We start from the raw sequence: 11,940 nt of genomic DNA, 5'->3' as shown, positions 1-11,940 counted from the left end.
AGGTATTACAGGAGTTTTAGCCATCATTTACTCAATCCCACTAACATCACAGGAGGTTACAACACAAGGAGCTCCTGTTTGCCGAGTTGCCACACTAATATCCTTGTTACATTAGGCTGCTGTTTCTAAGGGCAGTAACACTCCCAGACTTCTGCAGCATAAAGCCCTGCTTGTTAAGGGAATCTACCAAGTACTCCAGAAGAATTAGAAATGGGAAAAATATTTTTTTCCTGTGTTTTAAACATACTCCCCCCCAAGTATTACTGTTTACTGCAAGGGAATTTGCCTCTTCAGCATGCTATTTATTTTTCCAAAAAACAACTTTTCCAGTGCCTCCTCTCCTGCAAATCCCAAGGCCACATAGCATGAGTGAGGATTGCGGACACTGCTGACATTCTGAAGTTGGATAAGCTGCCAGGTTTGTCTGTCTCTCTGTGGATCTCATCCTGGAGAAAGTAATTAATGGAAGAAACAGCCCTTTACCATCACATAGATATCATGACTAGATTTAATTTCAATTACCAGTTAACTACTACCAACTTTATACTGCCTGCTATGCCACATGGGCAGATCCCTTGTATAATGCAGAATTTTGTCCAAAAAAAAAATCTGGATTATTGCATGTTAGCAAGTACCCAGTAGAAGCAGTTCAGCAGGACCATTAAGGATGTTTCTGATGCTGGGGTAGGGAAAACATCCTTTAAATCCTTTCCCATCTAATCTTGCTGAAGTCCTTAAAACCAGAATGTTGGAAGGCAAAGGTTTTGAAATCTTAGAAAGGCTGCCTTGCTGCTGACTCCTCCACACAGCACTTACAGAGTTTGCTGCCGAGTGAATTACAGCCTGGCACTCTTCTCACTTGCTTCATTTCCCCTTCATTCCGTCAGCCCTGCCCTGGGAGGGACCAGAAGACAAAACACTGCTCAAGTGTCCCCCACCCTGACCAGTCAGGCCCTGCCCTCTACCTACCACATGGGAGAACTGCCCCTTCACCAGCACCTGAACTGCCTTGGCACCAGCACCTGGATTTACTCTTAAAATAGACTCACTTTTGTTCAAGTCTGAGGGGAATGAGGAAAGATTTTCCCCAGAGACTCCAGTGATGAAGAGTGGATAAGCAGGTTTTTCCCATAGTTTTCTTCTGGCCATCTAGCAAGATCCAGCATCAAAACTGAGATCTACCAAAGCAGTTTGGAGCCCAAAGCAGATCAGCCCAGAGGCAAACAGGTCTGCTTTTAGGGCAGTGTGTACAGCCAGTGAAGAAAAAGACTGAACATGGAGCATCTGAGTGGGTGAAATGGTCCAAAGACCATGACCAGGGAATGGGGAGGGGACAGGCAAACATGCCAGGAGGAAGATGACAGAAGGATGTAACAGCTCAAATCCACCCTCCCCTAGAGCAGAATCCAGGATTCCCACATCTCCCAACAGGGGGCAAGAGTCTCAACCTTCTCCACTGAAGTCCCAATGGAAAATGTCAGCAACTATACATTTTGTAATTCTTTTTCACCACTGCACTTCTTATTAGTGAAAACATGTATAAACAGCTGTCAGAAACATTGCAGATTGCTGCTGAAACGCTAATCCTGCTACCTTAAATCAACTTCTTTGAGCATATGCAAGCCTGTATGTGCTGTCATGCCTTTTCTTTCCCACATAACCAGCACAGGATGGCCATGCTCTTACACAGCAATAGTTGTGAAGTAAAGGAAAGTAGGACCCCAATTCACCTCTTAGATAAGGTGCCAAACGGGGAGCAAACAGCCTTGGGACTGTAATAAGAGTAAGAAAAAAAATTAAAGAAAAAGGTGACTCAATCACACCAAGAAGTCAGATACAACCCATGTTTCTGCTACAGAGTTCCTAAAGGATCCTGGAAGAAGTACACACCCCAAAACATTCTGCAGGTGATCACTTATTTACTGTCCTGAACTCATCTGTACAGCTGCACTGACAGTAAACCCAGACACACTCTGTGCTCAGAGTGATCTGCTCTTTTGACACCATGTATAACCTGAAATCAAGCACTACTGGGGTGGAAATACAGCTCAATTACAACCCACTGGAATACAAACACTAAAAACATGAATGCAGTCAGTGCTATTGAGGAGATAGTCAACACAGTTTATTGCAATAATTGAGATTTTCTTAATTCTGTGCAAGTTTGCCTGTGAACACTTGCACTCATAAACCAAAAAGCCACACTATTTAAAGCGTTGCTAACAAGGCCTTTGGGAAACAACTATATTTATATTCCTTACTGCAGCCAGCACATAAAGCACTTTGACAGTACTGCAAAATAGACCTATTTCTAACTACAGCACTATGTGGGAGCAGTTGGTGAGAAAAAGCTATCTGCTGGGGTTTTTTTGGACGGTTACATATGAAATTCAACACTTCCAAAAAGTCCCAAAGCTGGCAAATAACAGGGCAGGCTACTGATGTTGCACATTAAATGTGCACGTTAAATCCAGAGAGAAATGGAAATTTTCTGCTTTAAGACTGAAGTACAATTGAAAAACTGACATAGAAGGACGGTGTTGTATCCAACAGGATTAAATACTGAACGTGGGAAGGTCCTTGGACAGGGCAGGCTGAGTGCTTTCTGCTAGCAGTTCATTCAGAGCATGTGTTAACCAGGCTCAAGTCTGGCAAATTTTACTAGTTTGGAAAAAGTGCCTTGCAAACAGAGCTGTACATTTCCAGAGCCAGCTTTAAATCGGGAGCAGTGCAGCTGTGTTCACCCCCATCTAATGAACCTCCCCAGGTCTCAGCTAACTCCACAAATAACCAGCTCAAGCCTCTTTGTACCACAGCACCAGAACTGGGAGCAGTGTCAGCTTAACTGCATTAGGTCTTCGCAACACTGGTTGCCAGCCCCAGTGAACCCTTAATGACTAATTTTATACTGTCATTACGAGTTATCAAAAAATATAAAATACATGTTTCATAGGCACAGGCATACAATGCATCTCCATTCAGCACAGTGTTGTTCATGCTGCCTCTGCAGTGGCTGGGATGGGGCAGGAGATTCCACATCCAGCACAAAGCCTGCCAGTGCAACGTTTTGGAGGAAACCTGAATCACCTGTCAGCACTAGATCTGTGTTGAGTGTCATGCGGACACAGTACGTCTAATCCGAGATATCATGTGAAGTCTCAAAGCAGGATTCATCCTATCAAGTTGCAGCCTTTGCCCTTGCTTTCCTCTTCAGGATAAATCTGTACGACAACACTCAACTCATCTCCCTCTCAGAGAAGAAAATTGCTTTGGATTCTAATAAATTTCCTTAATTTTTAACCACCACAGGAAAGAGCAAAACACTGTGCTTTGCTCTCCTGCCCTGTACAGCCCACCTGCCCCTGCTTTATGGGAACGATGCCCCAGCACCATCAAACTGGTGGGAACACACAAACTATCTTTTGTCAAAACACACAAACCACGAACTGTGCAACCTTCTACACCCAGCACTGCGTCCCACAAGCAGCTCCAACACAGACACTGACCACTGGACCAACTTGTCCTTGCAGCTAAACTTAACATTTCCTACATCTAGAGACTCGCAGACCATCCTTTGCTACAGGTCTACACACATACGGGAATGGGTATATTGAACTGGAGCATTCCGGATGACCTTAGGATTGGATTCCTACGCAAAAGGAAAAGAGGAAAGATGAATGAGAAGCTTCCCCCTCCATCCTCTCCAGCCATTTTCAGCTCAGGAGCTTCTTGGGTCAGACGTGGTTCCCATGAATCTGGTAACCTCAAACAGATTGCTCTTCCACGAGCTTGTCCAGACTCCCTTTGAACCCATGTAAACTTCCAGTACACACAATATCCTGTTGGAGGGAGTTCCCACAGCTTAATTACACATTGTGTGTAAAGCCACTTCCTTCAAATTCAGGATTGTCACTATTAGTTGCTTTTACTGCCTCCTAACTCCAAAATGGAAAGAGAATGAACACTTTACCTCACTCACCCTCTTCCTGCTGCTCATGCAACAGACTTTCCAGACTGCAGCATCCTAATATAGAGCTGGTTATTTTTTTTAAATTACCTTTACACCTTTGACAGTAGTTACTGTCTGCTCCCAGTATAAGGAGTAACAAAGTGGTAGAGGTGTCACAGTGAAGTGCTTCAGCCGGGAGGGCTCTTGAAAGCCCAGCAGCACAGCTCTGTGTACCTTCTCATCCCTTCCCCATCCCACCCCCAAACGTCCCTGGGCTGCTGCAGCAGCTCCAGGAGTGGGAGCCTGGAGGGACACCCCGATTTTGACAAGGTGTGCTGTTAAATCCATTTATCAGAGAACCACACCCTGAGCTGCGTTTCAAGTGCAAACAAGCCACAGCTTGGCCATTCCCTGGTACACGTTTCACTTGGTGCATTAACTCAAGTGCAGACTACCTTGACTCTAAAACAGAAGTAACAGAGAATCCCGGACCATGCTCCTGCTCCAGCAGTTGTACATTTTCTGCATCATGATGAGGTTTTACTTGTCACTTCCTCATTTCTTCAATCTCTGCAAACTTCCCTTTATTGGCATTTTGCGTTTTCTCCAGGTGACCACTAAGAAATACAACCCAAGAGCCCAAAGCCTTCATGTTCTCACTAGACACAGACTTACTTGAGCCTTCACTTGCCTTTTACAGCTGTCCTCTTTCTACTAAATTTAATATGAACCATATTGATTTTGTTCTCGCTTAGTTTCTCACTGAAAATGACGTGCAATTACTGTCAAGTGCTAACCGAAGGCTAAGATGAACACTTGCACTTAGGAACCAAACTAAAACAATTAACACCAATTGTTTCTATTTCCCCCACTCCAGGTTGAGTGACATTGCCTTAATTCTTTCCTGAATGCTTTGTTACTTATTCCATTATTGTGCCTGGGATTGATGTCTTAGTCTGATGGGATTATAATCATTAAGCTTGTCCTACTTCTCTTTATTATTACTGCATATTAGCATTCTTTCAAACTCAAACTGCCGCAGTATGTAAAGAACTTTCTGGAAAAAAAAGTTACATAAACCCCTTCCATTCTCAGGCCTGAGATCTTCAGAGCTGAGATATATCTCAAAACAGATGTGTCAATTACCACCATTAGGTGTGCAGTATAATTCAACCTTTTTTTTTTTAACCTTAATGAGATAATCAAAATACCTGATTACAGGGAAGTTCCCTGTGTATAGATAAATAACTGCCAAAAGATAGGAAACTGGACAGAAAGAAATGCTCAGCTCACCAAGAAAATCACCCGTGGAACCTGCACAGTTTGACACTCATAAATGACCTGAAAAAGTGAGGAAAAATAGCAATACAACAAAATTTACTGATGATGTCAAGATTTACAGGTAGTAAAGGCAAGGGCTTAGTGTGATGAATTTCAGAACCTTAACAGGCTCTGTGCCTGAGCAATAAAATTTGAAATAGATAAATGTGAAGTGATACGCAAGGTAAAAACCAAATTCAACTTCCTATGTGAAATTATGGACTGGGAGCTGATCACTGTAACCCAAGAACAGTATTTTAAGGTTACAGAGTTAATTCCTTTAAAATACAAGCTCAATACTCTGAAGTGCTACAATTTTTGTTTAAGATTCCAATATTAAGAACTAGGAAAAAGCGACCAAAACAGATATCTTTAACATGATGTAGGACTCACGCCTGCATTTTCTGACTGTGTGCAGCTGTGATCCTGCCCGTGTCAAAAGGCTGTACAGGAACTGGAAATGACTCAGAGCAGAGCACACGGATGATTAAACTACATAACAGTGACCATATGAGGAACAACTATGGCAGAACCGGGAAAAAAAAAACTGGAAGAGACACGACCAAGGAAGAAAACGACCAAGCACTGTGCTAAGATCCTAAGGAGAGGTGAGGAAAGCTGGGCCTGAAACAAGGACAAGGGCACAGGGGATGAGCCAGGTTGGAAGCAAAGACAGGCCCAGCAGGACACATGGCAAGGCCTTGTTGTTTCTACCACATTTCAGCTTTTTAGATTCCATAATTTCTTAGTCATCGGCTTCTCTTTGAGCTCCCTTTTCCTCCCAGTTACTTTCCATGATTTTGAGTTTCTGTTTTCTATTTTCTACATTCAATTTCTGTTTTTCTCCTATTTCATCTGTAGGGCTTTCTTGCATTGTTTTTTAAGCGTGAACAAAACAGATGCCTTCATTTCCTTTCCAAGCCAGGTTATTTAATTCACATTCAACACTTGATGGGGGAAAAATAGCACAAAAGAAGGTTCCTGAAAAATCTTTTTTAAGCATGTTTAAGCCAAAATTGTTAGAAACTAGAACAGCGATATGGGCAAGCACAACTCTCTTTTAACATTGTCACTGTGCATCCTGTTTTGCTAACACCAAACTTAGCAAGGCCCTCCTGATCTACTACAAGTTGTTCTCAACTATCTGCAAAGTTCACCTCACACTGTTCACCTCCCTATTGCTATATAATTAGTAAATTAACACTGAAGGCAAAGTTTGGATTACAGGGGCAGGAAGCAGGATTTTGTCCTCAGGACCTGTGGCTGCCATTGCTGCCCTTCCACCCTCACTTCACATTCTTGCTACTTTGCCCCTGACTACATCTTTGCTATATGCAGGCACGGTGACTTAAGAGAGCATATCTCTTATGCAATACCGAGTCCCAAGATTACTTGGCACAAAATGAGATTAGGGCTTAATATTGAGGTAATTATAGTAGATCTCTGGATTTCCACGTGTGTGTAATCTGCAAAATGCTTTGCATTTGGGCCAGTTTTTTCTTGGAGTCCTCTGTTCCCAGACACCTCCAGCATGTCAGACAGGATGTGGGGCACCACACACTGAACAAAGCAGGCTCTGCTTGGGTGAGGTGGCTCTGTCTCCTGCTGCCCCACGGCAGGCAGCAAAGCACATATGGACAAGAAAAACTAACACTAACTCTTCTAGACAACCATCTTCTTGCACCCACAGCTGACACTCACCTGTGTTCCTTCTCTTCTCCCACCATAAGATATCTGCTGCAACTGCACAGGTTCAGATCAAACACCCAGCAAGCCCAGCACCCTGCCTGACACATGCAGGGATCTCAGATGACTGAGTAAAAGAAGGAACAAACACACCGATGCCTCTGAAAGTGTATTTTCTCAGTTTCCAGTTTGGGGGTGTTATTTTTTTTTTAATTCTCCGTGCGCAACAGCCCCTCTGACGGCATTTTCTCCTGTGATTTCATCTGTTGGGTTCTGAAGCCACGTAAGTCGTTGTCATTCAAAGCACTCTGTGGCGCTGCATTCTGCGGTCTCAGTGCAGACTGAGGGAGAGGCACCATCGGTTTTGATCTAGACCAGACTGTGCTCAGTCATGTCTTTGCCAAGCTGAAGAGTTCAAATCTTTTTAAGCATCCCTTGTATGGAATCCATTCCTTATCTCTGATCACTTTTTTCAGCCTCATCTTTGCTTTTCCAGTTGCAATGTATCTCAAAGTGCATCTTCCTTTGTGCAAACCCACTGTAATCAGCGTGCTGAGAACTGAGAGCCGTGATGTTATCCCTCTGTTTTCCTTTTTTATTCCTTTCCCAAAGCCTCTCACACTTGCTCATATGATCACTGTTGAACATTAAACTTGCATTTTCACAGAATTATGACAAGCTCTTCCTTTTAAGTGGCAATAATTAACTTTCACCCCATCAGTGCATAAACAAATTAAGATTTCCCCCCCTTGTATTTATCTGGAACAAATTTAATTTGGCATTTTGCTGCCTGTAATTCATGTCAGAAGGACAAGTTGCAATTCTTCCTAGCCAGCTCTTGTCGTTTCTTCCCTTTCTACTCAACACCTTTCTCACCAGAACATTTATGAGTATGCTGAGCAGTAGAGGTGTAACACACATCCCTATTCTTCTCTTGCCCCAAACTTCCCTTCTCTGTCCTAGTTGAGTCATTTAGAACCTCCAACAGACATAACCTGCACTGTTTCCTTTGCAAAAGTCACACCAGCTTTCTCCTACTGTAAGTTGTTAGTCCATCTGGTTACTTCTTTTTATCATCTATTTTTTAAAAGGGCATTGAACTCTGTGATATCCTGCTGAACTATCTTTAAGAACTGCTACCATGTAAATCATCTTCTATTTTTCTGGCTTCAAGGTATTAAGTGAGAAGTTACACAGCATAATTAATAATTTGGTCATTTCAGGCCCAAGTTTCCTTTGGAACCCTTGGGCGAGCACCATCTGGTCTTGGCATCTTGTAACTGTATTTATCACTTTGCTCTAAAAATTACTTTGCTGACAATTCAAGCACAGACAGATCTTCCAATGAGTCCTGTTCCCCATAAAGAGAATTTCTGGCATAGGAACCTCCTTGGACTCCTGGACTCCTCCATGGGAAACAGGAATGCACATAAGTCATCTAACTTTCTACTCATGCCTTCATCATCAAATATTTCTTTCACTTCTTCACTCCAGCACCTTTCTGCTTCTGATGTACTTGGAAAATGTTTTTTTGGGTTTTTTTTGCCATTAGTATGACATTGCTCAGAGTCTCTCTGGCAGGTCCTTGTATTTTTCATTTGACTTGCCAGAGTTCACATTTTTATTTACTTTTCTGGTCAACTTCATGACTTAAAACTTTCTGAAGGCTGTACTCTTATTTCTAATACTTTCTTTATCCCAAACTGCATGCTCATTCTCATCTGTCAACATTCCACAGTGTAATTTAAAATCTTCCCAAAAACATTTTCAATTTCAAGCGCAGAAGCCTAGTTCTGCTGTGGTTTACATGGAACCCAGCCTTTCCAAACAGCTCCTGGACTGAGGTTCAAAAAATGAGCCAATTCACTTGGTCAGTACCAAGCCAAGATCCCACTGTAAGATGGCCTTCTCACCTCCCACAGTTGCAACAGAGCAGACAGGAGGTGAAGAATAAAGAGCTTCCAGGTGTGAAATATAAGAAAAATGAAATGTTAGCAAAGAATGCAAACAGAGATAACTGGTACTTGGAGAGCTGCTGGTTCTTTCAAACCCCTGACACAGGCAAAGGTAACTTTCATTAAAACTGTGAAGATGAGGAAGAGGAATCACTGTGTACACATCCACACTGGTGACCTGCTCCAAATGTGATAGTTCAGGCCAGGTGAGACAGAACTATTTGTGGTTGCAAAGCACTGCTAATTAACTGAGCAAAGAGATTGAATTGAGCCCTGTTTCTGATTAAAAACAACAATAAAAAAGCAAGCAGAAAACCCACAACTGTCAGAGCCTGAGGAAAGCAAAACCTCATATTTGTTGTGGGTGTACTGCCCAATTCTACTGGGTATATTTGTGACTTTCCATCTGTTCCTTTTACCAGGGACCCTGGTCATGAAGGATTATCAGGGAAAGACAGCAAACCTTCTCCTCATTAGTTTAATTAGATGATTCACTTAGGAAGGACTGGCTGTTAGTTGTGTGGATGGCAAATATCTTAATTAAAAAGTGGTCTATGGATGCCTTAGTTCTTTTACAGTCTCAAATGTTCTTCCCAAGTGAAAACATGGTGATAGTAAAAGGACAGAAGAAAGTATGGACAGTGCAGTGTTGTCCTACCAACTCCAATTAAGCTTTTGGTACTTTTATTCAGAGTCCAGAATGAGTGATAATAAAGGCCAGAAAGCACCCAGACACCTGGCACTGGTGTAAAAGCAACAATAACTTAATCAGTGTACCACAGACAGTCTTTTAGGATATTTGTGCTTATTTCTGAGATGATCTCCAAAGTAATATGCAACTACTTCTTTCTATTTAACTACTCAGCTATTCACAGCAAGAGAGGAATCCCATCAGCAGGCAAGGAGCAGAGGATTTCCATCCAGGTGTGTGCAGGTGCATGGCTGTACCCTGGGAGGGAAGGTCAGCTGCCATTTGGTGCATTTATTTGTTCTGTATTAGAGGGTTTCACCCCTTACTATGTATTTACTGGGACAGAGTCATGGAGCTACTGTGAAAACACACAAGCAAAGGCGATGACAGTTCCAAGCCCCCTCCAAAATATCAAACTGCTTTTTATCTGGAATTTGCTTATCTGAAGAGCCATCACCAGTCCTACATCCTGGTGGCAGTTAGGATCATTTAGGATGTTTTTACTGTCAATTCCTGGCTCAGAGAACTCCCCGCCTCTGGCGCTCGGCTGCTGTGGCACTGGGCCAGAGCGTGAGCTTGGAGAACGAGGAGGGATAACATGAGAGCTGCTCAGCTGAGCTCTGCTGTGACTGAGTTTATTTTGCCCCTCGTGTGAAGGTGCATTTATGTCCTGAGAAACTTTCTAAAACAAAAAACCCTCCGTATATTCTAGTGTTAAATGATACAAATCACCCATTCAAATTAATTTATGTCAAGCGTTTATGCTGAATATGCTGTTAAACATTTCGGTGAACTAATTAAAGTGAAATAAGGCTAATGGTAGTTTTTCTTTTTTTAAACATGCAGCCTTGGTCCAAATCAGAGCCAGAATTAGACTGTATATCTGAGAGAAATGTCAGTGCTGTGTGACTGGAGACCTGGGTAAGGCCAGAACAGGGCAGGAGGAAGGCACACAGATGCATTAGAAGAGCCTTCAACAGAAGGCAAACATTTTCACAAATAATCTTTTCAGAGAAGGAGAGACTTTATATTTCCATACTGGGAAAAAAATCCCCAAATAAAGCCATTGGAGAATGTAATACTTTCAGTCACAAACAACACTTAGGGCACGTAAAACTAACTTATGAGATTTTTGAGAGGATAAAAGTTTGCTTCTAGAAGAAGCAGGCCATTTCAAAGTCACACAGATGGCAGAGTTGTTATACAGTTAAAACTCTGGGGTTAAAAAAAAAGCAACAATAAACATAACATTCCCTAGGTAGGTCTTAGGGTTTAGTTTTCTGCAAATCCTGCAGCACACAGAGAAAGGGTGGGTGGGAACCACTACTCATGAAGAGTTCCCTACAACAAACAGGTGAACTGCACCAGAGAGAAACAAAAGCTGGATATGAGACAGCAACTAAAAACAAACAAACCTCCCTTCCAGACACCTCGCAGGGACAGACTTAAAGGGATATCAAAGTAGTTGTGGTATCATTTGAGTGGGAACAATACTTTGTCCTGAGCCTCTGTAATGACTTTAACTCTGTAAGTCTCTATGAGAAGTTTTTGGGTCATTTTTTCATACTGAAACACAACCGAAGTGGTCTCGAGGTTCCTCTCGCCCCTTGGCACGCACGGTTCGGGCAGGTTGTAGTTTAAGGCCGGGCAGTTTCAGTCCCAGAAAGGCTCTCGGGCCACAGGACCCCGATTGTGTCAAACCCCGCCAGGAGCTCCCCGGCACACCCGCCCCGGCAGAAAACCACCCCCCAAACTTTGCCGTCTCGCTCCGGAGGGCGATTCCTCCCCGAGCTACAAGTTGAACACGGCACAACCCCCGGGCAGCCCCTTCCGCAGGGACCCCCGGGCGGGACCCCGGGGCGACCCCCGGGGCGGGCGGGGCGCGGCCCCGCGGCGGTGACGTCACACCCCGGGCCGCCCCTCACCGGGACACCCCCAGTGCCGCCCGTGTCACCGCGCGGGGGCCGCGCCGCCCCCGCCTCGCCCCGCACCGCCCACGGCCGGGCGGCGGCACCGAGACCCGGGCGGGGCGTGGGCGGCTCCGCCGGGGGAGCCCCGGGGCCGCGCCCCTCCGTCCCCTCCCCTCCCCCGCTCCCGCCGCCCGGAAAAGGCCCCGTTACCGGGCCCCGGCAACTCGCGGAGGGGCCGCCCCCGCCCGCCCTCCCTCCCTTTTGTGCGCGGCGGTGGCGGCGAGAGGCCCGACCGGGCCCGGCCGCCCCCGCCCGCAAGGCCGCGGGCTGCCGGCGGGCCCCACCCGGCGGCGGCAGCGGCGGCGGGAAGGGAGAAGAGAAGCCGGCGAACCGCCCTCACACCGTCCCCGTCCGGCGCGGAGCCCCTCC

The sequence above is a fragment of the Neopelma chrysocephalum genome, unplaced genomic scaffold, assembly GCF_003984885.1.
Source record: "Neopelma chrysocephalum unplaced genomic scaffold, ASM398488v2 Primary Assembly neopelma1_147, whole genome shotgun sequence".
In the NCBI taxonomy this organism is placed as follows: domain Eukaryota; kingdom Metazoa; phylum Chordata; class Aves; order Passeriformes; family Pipridae; genus Neopelma; species Neopelma chrysocephalum.
The sequence above is the reverse complement of the archived record's forward strand: the minus strand, read 5'-3'. Positions refer to the sequence as shown.